Source organism: Sus scrofa, chromosome 9, assembly GCF_054392235.1.
Source record: "Sus scrofa isolate SSC_HxYL_T2T_F1_AM1 chromosome 9, Sscrofa_HxYL_maternal_Yorkshire_Landrace_v2.0, whole genome shotgun sequence".
NCBI lineage: Eukaryota > Metazoa > Chordata > Mammalia > Artiodactyla > Suidae > Sus > Sus scrofa.
Genome location: NC_139391.1, coordinates 108,782,018 through 108,804,137, shown reverse-complemented (window position 1 = coordinate 108,804,137; position 22,120 = coordinate 108,782,018).

Sequence of the window (22,120 nt, the reverse complement as noted above, 5' to 3'; positions counted from 1 at the left end):
TCAGAGCTGGAGCTGCCACCCTACGCCAGAGCCACAGCAATGCAGGATCTGAGCCGTGTCTGTGACCTACACCACAGCTCATGGCAACGCCAGATCCTTAACTCACTGAGCAAGGCCAGGGATTGAACCCACAACCTCATAGTTCCTAGTCGGATTCCTTAACCACTGAGCCACGATGGGAATTCCTACACTACATATTAAATAAGCTCTACTTTCTCCTATGAAAGGAATGCTACTTTTGACATTTATCATTTATCTATATTTGGTCATTTTTCTTTTACTCTCAATTTTATTATAGTAGCATTATATTTCATTTAATATCTGACAAGGCAAGTCCCATATCACACTTCTCTTTTTCAGAGTCTTTCTGGCAATTCAGAGTCTTTCAATTGACCTTTAAATTTTTATTCAGCTCTATAATATGTATATGTGAATTGAATTAAATTTGCATATTAATTTTGGAAATGTAACATTTTATGATGTTCAAACTCCTCTCAGGATCAGGGTATATCATTCACTTTGTTTAGGTTTTGATATATGTTCTTCAGTAAATTTTATATTTTTCTTCATGTATCTTTTGTCATAATTATTGCTGTCATGAATGATATTTCTATATGAATCCATTATTTTATACTATATTATTCCACTGTTTATAAGTATTTTTGTATATTATCTTAAATCTATTCTTTTTTATATCATTAACTTATTAAACCGTTTCCTTGGAGTTTCCATGTTTATAATCATGTACTTCAAATGAGGATAATTTAAAAATTGGTCAATATTTATATGAACTATTTTTTCTTATCTAGTGTATTAGCTGTAAAATGATGTTGAACAGTAATGTTAATGTGGACATTATGGATTATCTCTGATTTTAATAGAAATAGCTTTAGCATTTTACTGTTTAGTTTGATACTGGTGTTTGGTTTGTAGCAAACAGTATCTACCATATTTTCCTTCCACTTCTTTTTTATTTGAAGGTTTTTAAAATTAGGATTGTATGGTGAGTTTGGATAAATCTCATTTTAGTATACTACTTTTACATTCATAACGATATTTATTTTATACTCAATTTGTCAGTTTAATGGATAATCTTGAAAGGTTATTATTGAACTATCCTTGCATATCTAGAATAAACTCAAATTGTTGCTCTTTATACTCAATGCTAGATTAGATTAATAATATTTTACTTATAATTTTGGATCTATAAGAATTTTGTTCATAAGCAAAAGTGATTTATAAGTTTCTTGTTTGTGCTTAATAAGGGATTATTATCAAACATAAAATGGATATTAATTCATTTTTCTATGAGCTAGAGTACATTAAGTGACATGAATCATTAGTTTTATAAGACTAAATATATCTATATAACTACCTGGGCCAGTAGCTTTTCTTGAAGATATATCTCTAGTTATCTCATACGATTATAGCTCTGTTCAGATTTTCTTTCTTCATTTTTTTTGTCTTTTGTCTTTTTAGGGCTGCACCTGTGGCACATGGAGGTTCCCAAGCTAGGGGTCACATCAGAGCTGTAGCTGCCAGCCTACACAACAGCCACAGCAACACAGGATCTGAGCCATGCCTGCGACCTACACCACAGCTCATGGCAACGCCAGATCCTTAACTCACTGAGCAAGGCCAGGGATTGAACCTGCAACCACATCGTTCCCAGTCAGATTTGTTTCCTCTGTGCCATGACGGGAACTCCTAGATTTTCTTTCTTTGTTTAGGCTAACTTTGGTAATTTATATTTTTCTGGAAAATTACCACTTACTCCTAGATTTTCAGTTTTATTTCCATAGGGTTATGTGTGTTTTCCCCACAATTCCCATAATTCTTCCATATCTGTGGTTAAATCTCTCTCTCTCTCTTTTTGTTTTTTTTTGGCTTTTGTCTTTTCAGGGCCACACCCTCGGCATATGGATGTTCCCAGGCTAGGGGTTGAATTCGAGCTGTAGCCACTGGCCTACGCCGCAGCCATAGCAATGCTGGATCCGGATCCTTAACGCACTCAGTGAAGCCAGGGATCAAACTAGTATCCATCTTCATGGATACTAGTTGGGTTCGTTAACCACTGAGCCACAATGGAAACTCCTTAAATCTCTCTTTTTAAGCCATGTATATTTTGCCTTATTTTTTTAAAAATTGGATGTATCTCTTTTTTTTATAGAAAACCTAAATTTTTTCAGATTTTTCAAAGAAGAGTCAATTGAGTTGGAAAAGGAAGGACACAAGCATACAGGGGTAGAAAGGAGAGTAAGTGCAGAGAAAGTCCTGTGGTGGGAAGGGGGCAGCTAGTTCTCATCTTAATTTCACAGTATTTTGTCTATATCTGGCATTTCAGGGGTTAGATAGAACCATTGCTTTCTAGCTATCAGATTGTCAGTGATAGCTCAGCACAGTCCTGGGATGACAAAGAGATATCACCTAATGGGGCAACTCGAATAGACTGGAAGTGGCTGCCTGCTTTTCTGTATTGAGGAGGATACTGAAACTCTGTTTCTGACAGTAGGTTTAGTTATTAGATTTGGGTCTAAGTGCATTTACTAGCTATGCTTGGCATGTTATAGGCAGTCAGCCAATAATAATGGTTTAAATGAATGAATCTCTTCAACTCACCAAGCCTCATCATCTGCATCTAGAGAATGAAAGGGTAGCACCAACCTCAATAAGTTTAGTGTGAGGATTAAATAAAATGAATGCTTGTGCAGGCAAGTGTTTTCTCAATCATGGACCATTACAAAAAGGTAAAATGTATGGTCTCATACTATAGTACTAATTTCACTAAAATTATGCTTTTGGAATGCTAATCCATCTACTGAACACTTGCTATATTTTTATTTCCCTGACCTTTGTTTAATAGTTTAACACTCAATAAAAAGCAACTTAAAAAATACATTTCAGCAGCAATGGACTGCTTATCGGAATTTGGGATAGGATATAGGCTTTGCCTAGTATATGATGTGACCTGAGGGCCTCCTCAGTCCCTGAACCTCATGTGTATACACATTTTTTATTTAGTAATTAAACCAAACAGTGTATTTGATGATAAAGCTACATGTTGATTTACATATTCTGCTCTCATCTGAGGTCTTAAAATTTAATCTGCCGTGATAATTAGGAAAATGATTCTGATTATTGAATCTTTGAAATATGATTTTCTGCCTCCCTAACTTCAGATTTCCTTCTTTGTATCTAATTTGACTAAGAAAAGAACCATGACATTTTGGCTTCAAGCTCTCCAAAGAATACTAATTATCAGATGCCTAAAATGACTATAACTGTAAGAAAATAAATACCTCCAAGACAAGAAAGTCATGCCCAATTTAATGAGTAGTAAGTACTAGGAGGTGCAGTCCCTAAGCCAGGGCCTCTAAAATCTTTGAGGATTTACATATGATTTCTGTCACATTCACACATGCTCACTTTAAGCAGTTGCTCAGGGAACCAGTTGCTATTTTCTGTGGAGATCAGGACAGTAATTGTCCCAATCTAGACTAGCCATGTACACCAGATATTAGCAAAAGTCAAAGTGTGGTGGATTAGAAAAAGCTCTATCCTACGTATAGGTGTTATATCTCAGTGTAAGCTCTGCTAATCTCTGAGCAGGGAGCACAGTTGTAGTGAAGGTCATTTTGAGGTCAGCATTATTTTTCAATAGTAACTTTGGTTACAGGCCTCTCTTAAGTTGGCAGGGGTTGTCATTTTCCCCTCTTTTTTTCTTTTCTGTTGACCTGGAAATCCCAGGGCCGGCCATTGATGACCTTTATCAGGCCACCCTAGATTTAAAGCCATGGCTTTCTCAAAGTCAGAAAAAGAGAGTTCAATGATTAACAGAGGCAGAGAGAAAAGCAGTGGAGGAAGCCCATTACTGAGTTCCCAGAAAGTGCTGCTTGTTGACATGCAAAGTGTAGGGTTTCGTATCAGGAGGCAAAGCTGCTTGATCCCAATAACTCACCAGCCTCTGTCACCCTGTGTATGGATCAGCTTGTCCTCCCAGGTCAGAGAGCATGGATTCCTTAAACAGAGGGGCATGTGGTCCTCACTATGAGTGTCTGGCCCCTGAGCCTTCTGACTAGGAAGCTTTTCTGACCTCCCCTCATATGGAGCCTCTCAATTGCCCATTCTTAAAGAAAAATCCTCTCTCAGACCCTTTAAATAATTCCTGGGAGAACCCTGGCTCATTCATTGGAGAAGCTTCTGCAAAATAAAGCAAGGTAGCTAGATTATATTTTCATGAAAGTAAAGGAGAGTTAGGACAACATCTTCTTTATTACATATAATACATTTATGGTCAATCTAAAGCATATGGATATTTTAACTGGGAGTATTTCAGTGTAATATCTGAGAGCCATGCATTAGAAGAGCATAAAATATAGGTTTTTTGTTTTTTTGTTTTCTTTGCCAGCTTTCTCAGCCTGTGACATCACAAAGGTGTAAAATTAATCATACTAAACAGAGAAAAGTTATAAATTGTTGAATACCTTCGACTTAAATTCTGCCTTTACTGAAAAAAACAAAACAAAAAAAAAACAAGCAGCTAGTGGTTTACATTATTTGATGCCTTAAACATAAAATGGAAGGAGATTTTTGTGATCATAAGTATTTGAAAAACACTTCAGGTAAAGGCTATGATAAGAATAAACATCTACGGGAGTTCCCGTTGTGGCTCAGTGGTTAAGGAATCCGACTGGGAACCATGAGGTTGCAGGTTCAATCCCTGGCCTTGCTCAGTGGGTTAAGGATCCAGCATTGCCATGAGCTGTGGTGCAGGTTGCAGACTTGGCTCGGATCCCAAGTTGCTGTGGCTCTGGAGTAGGCTAGCAGCTACAGCTCTGATTTGACCCCTAGCCTGGGAACCTCCATATGCCACAGGAGTGGCCCTAGAAAAGGCAAAAAGACAAAAAGTAAATAAATAAATAAAACAAAACAAAAAGAATAAACATCTACAAGTGAATTTAAAAAGTTGTAAACCCACCTTGCCGGCAGTACTCTAGTAAACTAAGTAGGAGTTTTTCCAAAAAGGAGGGACAATATCTTATTAAAATTTCTGTGAGTCTTATTAATAAGAATTTAATATGAGAAAAACCATTGCTAAAACTTATCTTGGAAGTTTCCTTGTGGTGCAGGGGGTGAAGCATCCAGCTGTGGTACAGGTCGCAACTGCTATGCTGGTTCAATCCATGGCCTGAGAACTTCTACATGTGGTGGGTGAGGCCAAAAAACAACAACAAAAAAAACCCTGTCTTATAATTGAGAGATCTAACTTTAAATGTTATCAAACCCATCACTATTAAGACATGGTTGCATGCATTTGATGTTCATGCTTCCCATACTGATGTGAAATAATAATGACAGTAAAAATTTTAAAGGCTTTAATTTGGCCAAGTTATTCATATATTTGTGATTCATAAAGTACTAAAATAATGTTTTAAAAATAATCATGACTCCCATTTCTTTCAAATGAGTATATGACTTACACTAGACTTATTAAATTGGGTCAAAATCATATTATAAGATTTCTAAGTTTGTGTATTCTCCTAAAAAAAACCCATAAGCCCTCTGAAATGATCAGAACTGCAGAGGGCTAGTAGTGCATGCAAAAGGACTAGGGGTTTTGTTTGAGATGGTTGGTTATGATCTCCAGATCTAATGCTATGGTTACACCATTTGTGCCATTCAGTTTTTTACAAAATTGGCTGGATTTGAGCATTTTTAATTATGAGTTCAGTCATTTATATGTCTTAATACTGAAGCTACAGCACTGGCTGGTCTTGCTATACAAGCCTTGCCTCACATTTTATTGTAAAATGTGTGAAATTTCATACTTCATGTAAAAATTATATACATGATAGAGAATTTGGCCAAGTTAAGGCTTTTAAAATTATTATTATTACTTTCCACATAAGTATCTGCAGCTTTAGCAGCAACTTTGTCAAACAGTGTTTTAATAGGGACCAGTTTTATAACTCTTAAAATGTTAATATTTTCAATTATAAGACAAGTTTGTCAATGGTCTTTCTCTTATTAAATCCTCCAATGTCGATGAACAATGAAATGTCCGTTAAACTACTAGGAAATAAGATATGTTATAGTGGATTGTGTAATGTTGAGAAGTTTGTCTCCAGCAAAATTTTAGACCTTTTCCTGGCTTGGAGCAATATCCACATTATTGTCATTAAATGAAAAAAAAAAAAAAGAAAAAGACAGAAATATGTTGTTGTGTCCACTGTGTGAAAAATAAAATCTCGTAATATCATAGGCATGGAAGTTGCTTATCATTTCACATTTAGTGCTTTGTTTAAAACTGACCCATGACCTATTTGAGATCAAAGTTCAGGCAACTGGCAAGTAATGGTGGCATTATTGTGTGTGTCTCTGACATGTGAAATACACAAAAAAGGAATTCATAGAGATAAATTGTTTGGCACAAACAAGTCTAATACTTGAAGATTTTCTCAAATTCAAAAGAGGATAAAGTGTTAGAGAAATAAATGATTAAAGGTAGCTAGTTTTATTCTTTTTTTTCCCTCCTGAAAGGCTTGGATTCCTAGTTCTTCAATATTTTTATTCTTTTCAGATTGAGTTTCATGGTCTAAGACCCACATATTCACTAAACATAACAGGACTTTAGCAGTAGAATAGTGCTGTATTTCAGCTACGTAATGTGTTAAATAGGCCTTTATGTTTAGTCTTAAACCCTATGATTTACTATATTTAGGGGAGAGTGTTGGGGAAGAAGATAAATTCAGAATTAGGATAGAATATTTGCTATGATCTTCACATAGCCAAAACGATCTCTGTGCACACCTGTGTGCCATACACAGGCCAGGGCAGCAAGGAAGGGAGGAATGTCTGACACTTTATAGTATAAACTTGAAAGGAAGGTGTACCCCTGGAACAAGGGATGCCACTTTGTTGTATAGGATCCCTACCTCCTGCCCCTCCAAGGCAGTGATGAGGCGTAGAGGTAAAGATGAATCAAGAAGGGATGAGCAGGGTCTCCCTTCTCTCTTCAACAACATTTTCTCCAGACTGAGATAGACCCTCTTGTACCACCTCTGATGGGTGGCTATTTGAGAGAAAGCTAAGAGAGGAGGAAGGGCTGTCTGTTCAGGCAGATATTCAAGTTCAAAGTTTGTTGCTGGGGTCAGCATGACTAGGAAGGGAACTATTTTGGGAATTCTAAGTCCTTGTTCAACTCACAGTTCTATTACTTAGAGACTTTGAGAAGTGTCCTGACTTGGTTAACTAAGTTCTGTTGGAATAAAGCTGTGTCCATTGATCCCGTGTTGCCTGTGGCTGCTCTCACAATACAACTGTACAGTTGAGTAGTTACAAAATAAATCATATGGCTTGAAAAGCCAAAAATATTTACCATTTGGCCCTTCACAGTGTGCTGACCCTTGATCAAGACCAAGTGTTAGGGCAGTGAACTGATTAGACTAATTGACACTAAGACGTGGTCGACTAATCTCTCTCCCGCAACCACCCCTAGGAATATTAACCTATTATTTTTATTTATTTATTTATTTATTTATTTGGGCTGCACCTGCTGCATATGAAAGTTCCCAGGCTAGGGGTCAAATCAAAGCCACAGCTGCTGGCTTACACCACAGCCACAGCAACGCGGGCTCTGAGTTGTGTTTGCGAGCTAAACCACAGCTCACAGCAATGCTGGATTCTTAACCTACTAAGCAAGGCCGGGGGTCAAACCCACATCCTCATGTGTCCTAGTCGGTTTCGTTAATCCTTGAGCCATAAAGGGAACTCCCACCTATTAAGTGTTTTCAAGACAAAATTAACTGCAATTACTTGAGTAAAATCTCAATGGGTATTTGGCATATACTCTAGTTGGTACCCTCCTCAGGGCCTACTAGGAAACGCCTACATCTTGTTTACTCATTTCTCTGTTTACTCTGTGTTGCCCTTTCTACTTCTACCCCTTGAACCTGGATTAATTCCAGCTTCTTAAGACTTAGTCCAAATCGCCCCAAGACATTTATTTCCCACTGAAGCATTCCCAACATCTCTGTCATCCTATTCCATTATTTTTCTTGCTCACTTTCAGTTCTAAATACCTCGATGCACATTATTCATTTTTTAAAGTTTTATTGAGGTATAGTTGATTAACAAGGTTGTGATAATTTCTGCGTACAACAAAGTGATTCACTTATACACACACACGCACATCCATCCTCATTTAGAGTCTTTTCCACATAGATAATCACAGAATATTGGGTATCACATTATTCATTTTATCAAAGTATTTATCATACTACATTATAATTACTTGCTTGTATGTTTCTTGAATTAAACAACATAACTCCTTGAGAACTTAGACTCTCTCTCTTGAGTCTTATATCCCCAGAACTTAGCATGGTACTTGGCATACAATAGGTGAAAAATATTTATTGAATCCACGTTTATTAATCTCCATAAATTTAACCCCTGATAAGCAAAATTCTGATTACCTGTTTCCTTGGGAAGAAAGCTTAGAAGTAGAGAACTGCCTTCGAAAATTTCCTTGAATACTAGGAAAAGACAGTAGGTAGATATCATCTACAGTTGTACCCTCTCTGTTGAGAAAACTTACTTTTTGAGTACTGCTAATAGCTGTTGAATTTCAAGATAAATTTTTTATGTGGTGAAATTTGCCAACAAGGTCATATGCTCAGAAAATATAGATTATAGTTTTTTATAAGCCCAGGTATGTCAAGGTATTGATAATGTGGGCAATATTTTCTCAAGAATGAAATATTCCTGCTGGGAAACCTGGACAGCTGCATGCAAAGCAATGAAACTAGAACACACCCTCACACCATGCACAAAAATAAACTTAAAATGGCTGAAAGACTTAAATATACGACAGGACACCATCAAACTCCTAGAAGAAAACATAGGCAAAACACTCTCTGACATCAACATCATGAATATTTTCTCAGGTCAGTCTCCCAAAGCAATAGAAATTAGAGCAAAAATAAACCCATGGGACCTCATCAAACTGAAAAGCTTTTGCACAGCAAAGGAAACCCAAAAGAAAACAAAAAGACAACTTACAGAATGGGAGAAAATAGTTTCAAATGATGCAACGGACACGGGCTTAATCTCTAGAATATATAAACAACTTATACAACCCAACAGCAAAAAAGCCAATCAATCAATGGAAAAATGGGCAAAAGACCTGAATAGACTGTTCTCCAAAGAAGATATACAGATGGCCAACAAACACATGAAAAAATGCTCAACATTGCTGGTTATAAGAGAAATGCAAATCAAAACTACCATGAGATATCACCTCACACCAGTCAGAATGGCCATCATTAATAAATCCACAAATAACAAGTGCTGGAGGGGCTGTGGAGAAAAGGGAACCCTCCTGCACTGTTGGTGGGAATGTAAACTGGTACAGCCACTATGGAGAACAGTTTGGAGATACCTTAGAAATCTATACATAGAATTTCCATATGACCCCACAATCCCACTCTTGGGCATCTATCCGGACAAAACTCTACTTAAAAGAGGCACGTGCACCCGCATGTTCATTGCAGCACTATTCGCAATAGCCAGGACATGGAAACAACCCAAATGTCCATCGACAGATGATTGGATTCAGAAGATGTGGTATATATACACAATGGAATACTACTCAGCCATAAAAAAGAATGACATAATGTCATTTGCAGCAACATGGATGGAACTAGAGAATCTCATCCTGAGTGAAATGAGCCAGAAAGACAAAGACAAATACCATATGATATCATTTATAACTGGAATCTAATATCCAGTACAAATGAACATCTCCTCAGAAAAGAAAATCATGGACTTGGAGAAGAGACTTGTGGCTGCCTGATGGGAGGGGGAGGGAGTGGGAGGGATGGGGAGCTTGGGCTTATCAGACACAACTTAGAATAGATTTACAAGGAGATCCTGCTGAATAGCATTGAGAACTATGTCTAGATACTCATGTTGCAACAGAAGAAAGGGTGGGGGAAAAAATGTAATTGTAATGTATACATGTAAGGATAACCTGACCCCCTTGCTGTACAGTGGGAAAAAAAAAAAGAATGAAATATTCCTGAATAATTTTCTCATTACGTCAGAATCTAGCATTGAATCCAATAGTATTAAACAAATCCATCTTCTTTATGTAACTTTACTGGAAAGATTTACAGAATTATATATTATTCATATAGGACTTCATCATGGAAGCAGCAAACTGAGGACCCAAATAGCCAACACCATCATAATTATTGTCTTTTTTTTCTAAACCAGACCATTTAAATTTATTGCTAAAATGTATACTTGTGATCTGAGTACAGATTGTCGGTTTTTGTCATATTGAATAACAGTGATCAGGCATTATAATTTTTTTCTTTTTTGATTAGTTTCTTTCTAAAAATTTTTGCTCTTATTGTGGTTGATTTACATTGTTCTGTCAATTTCTGGTGTACAGCAAAGTGACCCAGTCATATATATATATACACATTCTTTTTCTCACATTGTCCTCCATCATGTTCCATACAAGTGACTATGCTATACAGCAGGATTTCATTGCTTATCCACTCTAAATGCAATAGTTTTCATCTACTAACCCCAAACTCCCACTCCATCCAACTCCCTCCCCCTCCTCCTTGGCAACCAGAATTCTGTTCTCCGTGTCCATGAGTTTGTTTCTTTTATGTAGATAGGTTCATTTGTGCCATATATTATATTCTAGATATAGGTGTATCATAAGGTATTTGTCTTTCTCTTTCTGACTCACCACTTAGTATGAATATCTAGTTCCATCCATGTTGCTGCAGATGGCATTATTTTCTTCTTTTTTATGGCCGAGTAGTATTCCATTGTGTATATGTACCACATCTTCTTAATCCATTCATCTGTCAATGGATATTTAAGTTGTTTCCATGTCTTGGCTATTGCAAATAGTGTGGCAGTGAAGATAGGGAAGCATGTATCTTTTTCAATGAAAGTTTCGTCTGGATATATGCCCAGGAGTGGGATTTCTGAGTCATATGGTAGTTCTGTATTATTATTAAGTCTTATGGAACATAGGGATCCTGGCCTCTGTTTTATACTGGTCTAGATTTTCCTTGACCAAGTTCAAATTTATCTTACCATGAATGCTACTTATGAAAACCAGACCTGATAACTTATCATTAAGCAGATGAATACATTCAAATGTATTGTCAGACAGCCTGCAATTACTAGAGAAATACATGACATCAGAATGAACCTCCACTTCCATTGCCAGACAGTGGAAGGCATTTCAGTCTTTGGTTGATGCTGTGGAAGTTTGTTGTTTGTTATCCTCAGAGTTCACCTTTCCTTCTTTGAGGACATTTTCTTTTGGGAACCCACCTCTTCTTCTCTCATAGTGTGTGTGGTTTCAGTGGGTCTGACTACCCACACTACTTGACTGGATCTATCAGTCAAGTATTTCCATCACAGTGACTATTCAGGGATTGGTACACATTTCTAAGGCAATCCAATGAGACTCCATCCTGTAGTGATAAGGTATGCCTGGGCTTGTCAAAGACTGCCATGTTGAGAGGGTCTGCCCTAGGGTGATACCACTGCAGGAAAAAAAGGCCTGAGAGACAGAGAGAGAGAGAGGACTTCTGGCAACATTATTTAAACTGTGCCTGAAGTTAGGACTTTCTTTGAATGTTTCAGTTTTCTCAACCAATATGTAGCTTTTTTTTTTTTTTTTTTGGCTTAAACTAAGTTGAGTTGGGTCTTCATTGCTTACAACTCCAATCTACAAATAATGATGTAATGACACTTAAAAGTTATCTGGAAAAGATTTCTGGGGAAAGTCCAAAGAGTTCAAATAATAGAAAATATAAAGAGAAGGAATATTAAATATCCCTAAAAGCGTTTTGAAGCTAGTTTTTAAAAGTAGACAGATTCTCACCTGGGAATGATATGTAAGAAAAGAATCTGTTATACCTTTACTTTCCATTTTTTAAATTCACAATTTTGAGTAAAGCATAGTATTTTAGTCATGTTTTGGGCATTAATATTTTAATATCATAATTGATATTTGAGTATAAGCTTTAATTTTTCTTCAATTACGTGTTTTTAAAAGGGTTAATTCATTTTTTGAAATTTATTATGAAATATTTCAAACATATGCAACTACATTAAAAACAAAATATAAACATATAAAATGATTTAACCAACACCTGTGTACCTGTCAGCCTAAGGAATATATCATTGCAGGTAAAGTTGAACCTCCCTGCCTTATCGCCTCCCTGGGCAAATCCCTCTTTTTCCCTCCAAGAGGTGATTACCATTCTAAATTCTTTGTCATTCCCATGCATTTCTTCACACTTTACCACATATATATGAATGCATAAACAACAAATAATGTTATTTAAGAGGTAACTAAGCTTTATGTAAGCGGTACAATAGTGTATATTTTCTCCAGCAACATTTTAAATTAAACATTAAATTTGTGAAATTAATTCATGTTGAAAAGAGTATCTCTCCTTTATTCATTTTTGCTACAGTATAATATTGTACTTCAACTCTCTAACAGGTTAAAGACCCAGTAGGGGTGAGGAAATCTATGAAATAGAATTTTCATCAACCTTTAATTGAAATTTAGTATTCCCTTCAATTATGAAGCAGGCAACCAATCACAGTAACATTTGATTAAAAATTACAGATATTATCCATATCACATTTATGCTTAATATAGAGGTCTTAAAATATAGACTAAGCTCATTAATTTTTGACATTTTTGGTTGCTTATCTTACTACCATATCTAATTATTTAATGGGCTAATAAAATACATATATTACTATAAATTTTTTAGCATGTTGATAATAATCATATTTCAATATAGATTGTTCTTTATAAATATATTTTAATTAAAGGCATTAATTTTTAAAAACATTTTTCTGAGAAAAGATCCATAGGTTTCATCAGACTTCCAAAGAGGTCCTTGGTACAAACAAGGTTAAGGACATTTGTTCCCAAGCAGCTCTACCCTTAGGTATCTACCCAAGAGAAAGGAAAATATATGTCCAATCAATGACTTGTACATGAATGTTCATAGCAGCATTATTCATAACAGCCAAAGGGTGAATGGTCTGTTCATACATGAGAACAATACTTTATTTTCTTTCATTTAAATTTTTTTATTAAAGTATAGTTGATTTATAATGTTGTGTCCATTTCTGCTGTACAGCAAAGTGACCCAAAGTAATATTATCATATTATCTTCCATCATGACCTATCCTAGGAGATTGAATGTAGTTCTCTGTGCTATGCAGTAGCCCATCCATTCTAAATGTAATAGTTTGCATCTACTGACCCCAAACTCCTGGTCCATCCCATTTTTTCCCTCCTCCCCCTTGGCAACCACAAATCTGTTCTTCATGTGTTTGAATATGTTTCTGTTCTGTATATAGGTTCATTTGTTCCACACTTTAGATTTCACATATAAGTGATATATGGTATTTATCTTCTCTCTTTCTGACTTGCTTTACTTAGTATGAGAATCTCTACTTGCATCCATGTTGCTGCAAGTGGCATTATTTTGTCCTTTTTTTTTTTTCTTGTATTTTCTAGGGCTGCTCTCACAGCATATGGAGGTCCCCAGGCTAGGGATCCAATCGGAGCTGTAGCCACTGGCCTACACCACAGCCACAGCAATGCTGGATTGTCTGCAGCCTACACCAGGGCTTAGGGCAACGCCGGATCCTTAACCCATTGAGCAAGGCCAGGGATCGAACCCGCAACCTCATGGTTCCTAGTCAGATTTGTTAACCACTGAGCCACGACGGGAACCCCTATTTTGTCCTTTTTTATGGCCGAGTAGTATTCCATTGTGTATCTGTATCACATCTTTTTAATCCATTCATCTGTCAAAGGACGTTTAGGTTGTTTCCATGTCTTAGCTATTGTGAATAGTGCTGCAAAGAACAGAGGGGTGCATGTATCTTTTTGAATTGTAGTTTTGTCTGGATATATGCCCAGGAGTGGGATTGCTGGATCATATGGTAGTTCTATATTAGTTTTCTGAGGAACCTCTGTACCTTTGTCCATAGTGGTTGTACCAATTTACATTCCCACCAACAGTGTAGGAGGGAGAACAATAGAGTAAAGAGAACTAGCTGTCAATATATCCTACAACATGGATGAACTTCAAAAACAATATGCTAAGTGAAGGAAGCCAGATGCAAAAGACTACAAATTTTATGATTTCATTTATACAGAGTGTCCAGAAAATGCAAATCTATATAAAGAAAGTAAAGTAGTGGTTGTTTGGAGCTGAGGTTGGAGAAGATGGGATTAACTGCAAATAGTCATGAGGGGTCTTTCTTGACATAAGGGAAATATTCTAAAATTGGATCATGATGATGTTGCAAAACGCTGTAGATTCACTAAAAAAATCATTTATTGTACACCTGAAATGGAAGATATGTATGGTATTTAAATTAAACTTCAATGAAACTGTTAAAGAAAAGCAAGGACCTTTGCTCCACTGTATGACCTGATCATTTACTAATTATTCTATTAATGGATATTTAGGTGGTTTCCAATTTTTGATTTTGCTATTAATAGCACTAATATATTATGAGTATTCTTGAACATGTCTCTGGAACCCACTGGGCTTATCTGTATGGTGTACAGCCAGGGGCAAAATTACTATATTTACTGTACTAGATATTGAAATATTGCTTTCCAGATGTTATAACAATTTATATCCCAGCAGCAGTGTATAAGAATTATTGCCAATTCGTGGCTTCACCAGCACTTGATATTATCAGATTTTAACTTTTGACAGTTTGGTAAGTATGAAATGTTATCTTGCCTTAATATTTGCTTTGCAGCATTCTATTTTCATCTGATATGGGACACTGGTGTTTCCCTCTCTGTGATGCAAAGCAGGATATGTAGTGGTTACATGCTGAGGGATAATCTGCCTAGGTTTGAATTATGGTTCTACTACCTACTAGATGTGAAGTAACAAAATTATTTTATACTTTTATTGATATATAACTTCAAATTTTTGTTTTAACTTACTTCTAGAGAGCATATTTTGTATTTGTTATGTTATTCTTCCCTGAGTAGTATCATTTTATATTTCTCCCATTTTCCATGTAGTAATGAAATCACTTGTGACTTATACAAACTATTAGGATAAATATGTTTTACAAAAGTCAGTTGGATTTTTATTCAGAAAAAAATGTATTATAGCTAAACTGAAGAACACCACAGATAAAGCAAAATTCTTAAAAGAGCCATAAAAAAATACAGATTACTTTCAAATATACAGCAGTTAAGATTACAGTTGACTTCTCAATAGCAACAATAAAAGCTGAGAGACAATGGAACAATATTAATATGCTGAAAGAAATTAAGTGCCAACTTAGAATTCAGTTTGTCCTTTCCAATCCTAAAACATTTTGCTTCTTTCTTTTTTTTCTGTTGTTTCACTAACAAGGACCTCCAGTACCAATGTTAAATAAAATTAGTGATGGAGGGCATTTTTGTCTCAACCTTGATCTTAAAAGGGAATACTTTTAATGTTTCACCAAGAATAATTAAATTCTTGTAGAATTTTTTTGTAAATATCCTTTATTAGATTAAGGTACTTCCTCAAATTCTCATTTTTCTATGCATTCCTCATAAATGGATGCTGAATTTCTTATGTCTAAATGATTCTTTAATTTTTTCTTTGTTAACATAATGAAGAGCTTTTCTAATATTAAATTATTCTTTCAGTCAAGGAGTGAATCAACTTTGTAATCCTGTATTCTGTTTTATATAGTTTGTTGGTTGCCATTTACTGGTAGATTGTATAGAATTTGTGGATCTTGGTAAATGAGTGATTAAGATTGGTCCATAATTTTCCATTCTCTTATTGTCTTTCTGGGCTTGGCAAGTGATGCACAGACTGATTTCATTCTTCCATCCCCCCTCAGTGGTCACCCTTCTTCAGTGTAGTCCATACACACCCATACATATTGAACATGACATTTAACTAAATTCTGGTTTTTTACAGCCACACCTGTGGCATATGGAAGTTCCTGGGCTGGGGTAAAATCAGAGCTGCAGCTGAGGTCTACACCATAGTCACAGCAACACCAGATCTGGGCCTCATCTGTAACCTACGCTGCAGCTTACAGTAATGCCAGATCCTTAACCTACGGAGTGAGGCCAGGGATTGAACCTACATCCTCACAGAGAAATCACCAGGTCCTTGATAATCAAGCCACATTGGGAACTCCTAAATTCTTATTAATAAAGATTAAAAAAGAATGAAATAATGCCATTTGCAGCAACATGGATGGACCTAGAAACTATCATACTAAGTGGAGTTAGTCAGCGAAAGACAAACATCATATGATATCACCTATATGTGGAATCTTTAAATGAACTTATTTGCAGAACAGAAACAGACTCACAGACTTTGAAAAACATGATTACCAAAGGGGACAGGTTGGGGGGGTTGAGGATGGACTGGGGGTTTGGGAATGGGATTTGCACACTGAGGTATATGGAATGATTGGCCAATAGGGACCTGCTACCCAGTATTCTGTGATAATCTATGGGGGAAAAGAATCCGAGAGAGAATGCATATGTGTATATGTATGACTGGGTCACTTTGTTATACAGCAGCAGTTATCACAACCTTGTAAATTAACTATACTTCAATAAAACTTAAAAAAGATTAAAGTTAGTCAGTATATTCCTCCTGAGCACTCTAATTCTGATTACACCAGCCTCAAATTAAATTATATAATATATGCACATATATGTATATATTCTACAACTTAACTTTTAAATTTCTGATACATGAAATATTTATTCATTACTATCATTATTTATTATTATTACCATTATTCTGCTCCATTTTTAAAAGGTGTGATTGACATAGAAAAAGCTATATATATTAATAAATACAACTTGGTGAGTTTGGAGATAAGTATACAACTATAAAACCATCAATACAATCTATGCCATAAATATATCCATAACCTTTACAAGTTTCTTCCTGCCCTCATTATTTATTATTTTTTTGGTGTGTGTGTGTGTGATAAGAACACCACATGAGATATACCCTCTTGGCAATTTGTAAGTGTACAATACAGTATTGTTTCTTGTGCCTCAGGCCTTCCTTCAATGTACATCAAATATTACATAATAAAAATTAAAAATGAAAACCCAAAGGGCAGTTTATTGAAAGCTTAGACACACAAGTAGAAAGAGAAAACTAATGAACTAGAAGACAAATACGAAGAATTTCTTTCAAGTGCAGCATAGAAAGACAAATGGACAGAAACTACAACAAGTTAAAAGATGTTGGAAAATGGAGTGAGGAAAAGTAGTTTACATCTGAACAGAGTTCCAGAAGGCAAGACCAGATAGAGGCAAATTTCAAAGAGTAATACCTCACTCTTCTCACCCTAATTCCAGCCTCATAAAGACCCTTACTTCATTTCCTTCCTTATTGGCCAGACTCACCCAGAAAACAGAAAGCACAGATACTCTGTTCATGCCATCTGCATAGGTCAGCATCTCAGGAATAGTTCTAGTGGTGAAGAGCGGAGAGTAGATCTAGGGGAAAGCACTAAACTTTCATCTAAAAGTTTGTAAGTTTTGTTTTTCATATTTAAATTTTATTTCAGCAGTTAATTTTTTGTCTGTAAGATGAGTAGACTTTAATACTCAAAATATATAAAATCTTTACCAAAATGAAAAAGCATACTGAATTGGAGAAAATATTTGCAAATCATATATCTGATATATCCAAAATATATAAAGAACTCATAAAACTCAATAGAAAAAAACAAACAAACTGAAAAATGGACAGAGGATCTCAACAGACATTTTTACAGAGACAGACAGAAGGCCAACCATTACAGGAAGAGATGCTCAATATCACTAATCACCAGGGAAATGCAAATTAAAACCACAATAAGATACCATATCATACTTGTACAATGGCTATTAAAAAAAGGCAAGAAATAACAAGTGTTGGCAGAGAATGTGGAGAAAATGGAGCCCTTGTGCCCTGTCATTGGAAATGTAACAATAGTAGTATATAGTAGTACAGCCACTATGGAAAAAAGTATGGAGGTTCCTCAAAAAATTAAAAATAAAACTATCAGCTATTACATTTCTGGGTATTTATCCAAAGAAAATAAAAACACTAATTCAAAAAGATATATACACCCCATGCTTTATTGCAGCATTATTTGCAATAGCCAAGATTTGGAAACAACCTACATGTCCATCAAAGGATGAATGGATAAAGGAATCATGGCATATATATATGTATATATACAATGGAATATTATTCAGGCATAAAAAATAATGAAATCTTGCCATTCGCAACAACATGGATGTACCTCGAGGGCAATATGCTAAGTGAAATAAGTCAGAGAATGATAAATATTGAATGATTTCTTTTATATGTGAAAGCTTAAAAAATACAACAAGAAGCTCATAGATACAGAGAACAGATTGGTGGTCGCCAGAGGTGAGGTGTTGGGGATGGGTGAAACGGGTGAAGGGAGTCAAAATGCTCAAACTTTCAGTTATAAAAAGTCATGGGAATGTAAGGTACAGTGTGGTTACTATAGCTAATAGTACAATATTGTATATTGGAAAGTGGCTAAAAGAGTAAATCTTAAAACATCACAAGAAAAAAATGTGTAATTCCGTATGTTGGTGGTTATTAACTAGACTTATCGAGATGATCACTTTGCAATAATACAAATATTCATTCATGTTATGCCCTAAAACAGTTTGTCAGTTATACCTCAATTAAAAATGAAATTATAAAAACACAAAATATGTAAAAACTGATATAACATGGGCACAATCAGTTGGAAACAATGCCCCATAGTCAGAACTGATGCTGTCTATTCACATCAGGTAAGGCCATAATTATGTACAATGGCTAAATATTATTTCTCATCACAAGTGGGTCCAGGCCTTATGGGGCATAAGACTAAAATATAATTTGGGGGTTCTGTTTAAGAAAAATAGTAAATTATGTGTAAAAGAGGATGCTTTTAAAGAATGAGTAAAATTAAAACAAAGTACAAAATTTTAAAAAGCTGGTAAATACCACATACATCACAAAATCCAGAAAAATCGCATAGTATTTTTATTAATGAACTGCCTGACTCACTTTTTTTTTTTTCTTTTTTTTTTTTTTTTTTAATGCCTGCACCTGCAGCATATGGAAGTTCCCAGTCTAGAGGTCAAATTGGAGCTGCAGCTGCCGGGGCCTATGCCATAGCCACAGCAATGCCAGATCCAAGCCACATCTGCGACTTATGTCTTAGCTCAGGCAACGCTGGATCCTTAAGCCACTGAGTGAGGCCAGGGAACTAACCCGCATCCTCATGGGTACTAGTTCAGTTCTTAACCTGCCAAGCCACAACAGGAACTCCCTGATTCACTTTTATAATACTTCCTTTCCTACATTTTTTTCCTGCATATTCTTTAGTAAATTGCTTCATATGTCATAGACTTCTTATTTTTTGAGGAGTCTTCATGAATTTTGAGGGACCTTCATAAATTCATCCATTCAGAACATTCATCTTGTATGAACAAATTCTACATGTCTTATTAAAAGAGTTTACAAACAAACTATAAAAGCAATCCTTTCATCTTGCAATGACTCAGACAAGATCTCATAGTGGCTTGACCATTTAAAGACTTGTTTTTTCAAAATATCTATCCGAGAAGGTCTTATGTTCATTGTATGATCTTAGCGTGGATGAGCAATGAGCTCATTCTGTACAGCACAGGGAACTATATCCAGTCTCTTGGGATAGAACATGATGGAAGATGGTTAAAAGAAAGAATATATATATATATATTTAAAAAATATTAATGAGGTCCCTATTTTGAATAAACTTTTACAAAACTCATTAAATGGTATGGAGTGAAATTATCCATCTGAACAGAACACAAATGAAACATCATGGTATTTATCCAAGTCAACAAATTTGTCAAATTGAAGCTGCTTCAGACCTTCATCTATGTCCTACTGATCATATACATGTTTTTCTTTATTATTTTCACCTTCCTTCTCATCTTTATTTCATCTTTGGGAGGGTACTGATTTTCACAGTTTTCTTAACTCTTGCATTGTGTTTTGTTTTTGTTTTTTTGTTTTTTGTTTGTTTGTTTTGCTTTCTAGGGCCACACCCATGGCACATGGAAGTTCCTAGGCTAGGGGTTGAATCGAAGCTACAGCTGTTAGCCTAGGCCAGAGCCAGAGAAATGCAGGATCCGAGCCACGTCTTCGACCTATACCAGAGCTCGTGGCAATGACAGATCCCTGACTCACTGAGTGAGCCCAGGGATTGAACCCACATCCTCATGGATACTAGTCGGATTCATTTCCGCTGTACCACACCAGGAACTCCCATTTTTTATCATCTATATTTTCTTGGCTTATCTTAATTCTTTTCTTTGTCTTCATATCATTGACCACCAGAGTTTATTGTTCCATTGTTACTGATGTATTAAGACAATCTTTGACATTTTGAAACCTTACCTCATTTTCTTTATTTAGTTTTGTTTCTTGATGTTCCTTAGAATATTTTCCTCATCACATTTGAATTCTGCTATAATTAACAATTATGAAAAACATAAAATTAATTTAAATGTAAGGTGACCAAAAGCTGTCAAATGCAATTAACATCAAATGAGTCATATTAATACTACATATCTAGTCCTACTGATAATTATTTTTAGGCATATCACTGGAACACTTGTCTCTTCAGGCCATTCCCTTGCACCAGTGACAGTTTTGTGTACTGTTTTCTGGAACCAGCAGGCTGTCAGAGCAAGGAGCATCAGACACATGAAATATGTGATTCAATAGACTGGGAATGGTGAAACACAGACTTACAGATATATTTGCTGTTTGTAGTGATACTATAGGTTTATGCTTTCTGAATGTAGGAATTCTGGTTAAATTACATTTCAGGGGATCCAACCAAAAAACATAATAGAGCTATGGCTATAAACATTGCAATACTTCATGTATTTCTGACAGAAGAGAACTTACATTTTGAAATATCTTATGATTGAAAGAATTTTCAACAGACTCGCTTCTGGCTCCATGCATTTCACATCTCGTTACTCCTTCACTATTCACATATTTCTGGTGCCAGGAGTCAGGATACAGTCTATGATAGGACATGGTCTATGATATAATCTCAAATCTGCACCTACATATCATGATGCCAGTGAGATCTGTATAGTGGACAGTAAAAATATTTCCGGAAGTCATTCTTTACTGGGGGAAGCAGCTGGCGGTGTTAACAACAGTGTTGATACCACGGGGTCGGCAAACAACAACAAAATACCCAACTATAAACTCAAATGCAGTGAATCTCCAAATCAAATTCCCTTTAGCCATATTCCCTCCAAATGCTCACAGCCACTCCAATGACAGTCTACACAAATAGAAATGTGGCAGAGAGGTAGTTAGAATAGAAAATGACAGTGATCTTGGAGTTCCCGTCGTGGCGCAGTGGTTAACGAATCCGACTAGGAACCATGAGGTTGTGGGTTCGGTCCCTTCCCTTGCTCAGTGGGTTAACGATCCGGCGTTGCCTTGAGCTGTGGTGTAGGTTGCAGATGCGGCTCGGATCCCGCGTTGCTGTGGCTCTGGCGTAGGCCGGTGGCTACAGCTCCAATTGGACCCCTGGCCTGGGAACCTCCATATGCCGCGGGAGTGGCCCAAAGAAATAGCAAAAAGACAAAAAAAAACAAAAAAAAGAAAGAAAATGACAGTGATCTTAACCAGTGTGGTCAAAATATCTTACTTTACAAATTTTACAAAGGCAGTTACCATCGTGGCTCAGGAGAAACGAACCCGACTGGTATCCATGAGGATGTGGGTTTGATCCCTGGCCCTGCTCCGTGGGTTAAGGATCTGGCGTTGCCGTGAGCTCTGGTGTAGGTCACATATGCAGCTCAGATCCCGTGTGGCTGTGGTGTAGGCCAGCTGCTACAGCTCCAGTTTGACCCCTAGCATGGGAAATTCCATATGCCGTGGGTGCTGCCCTTAAAAGCAGAAAAAAATTTTTTTACCAAAACATATGACCAAGTGAAAGGCCCTAT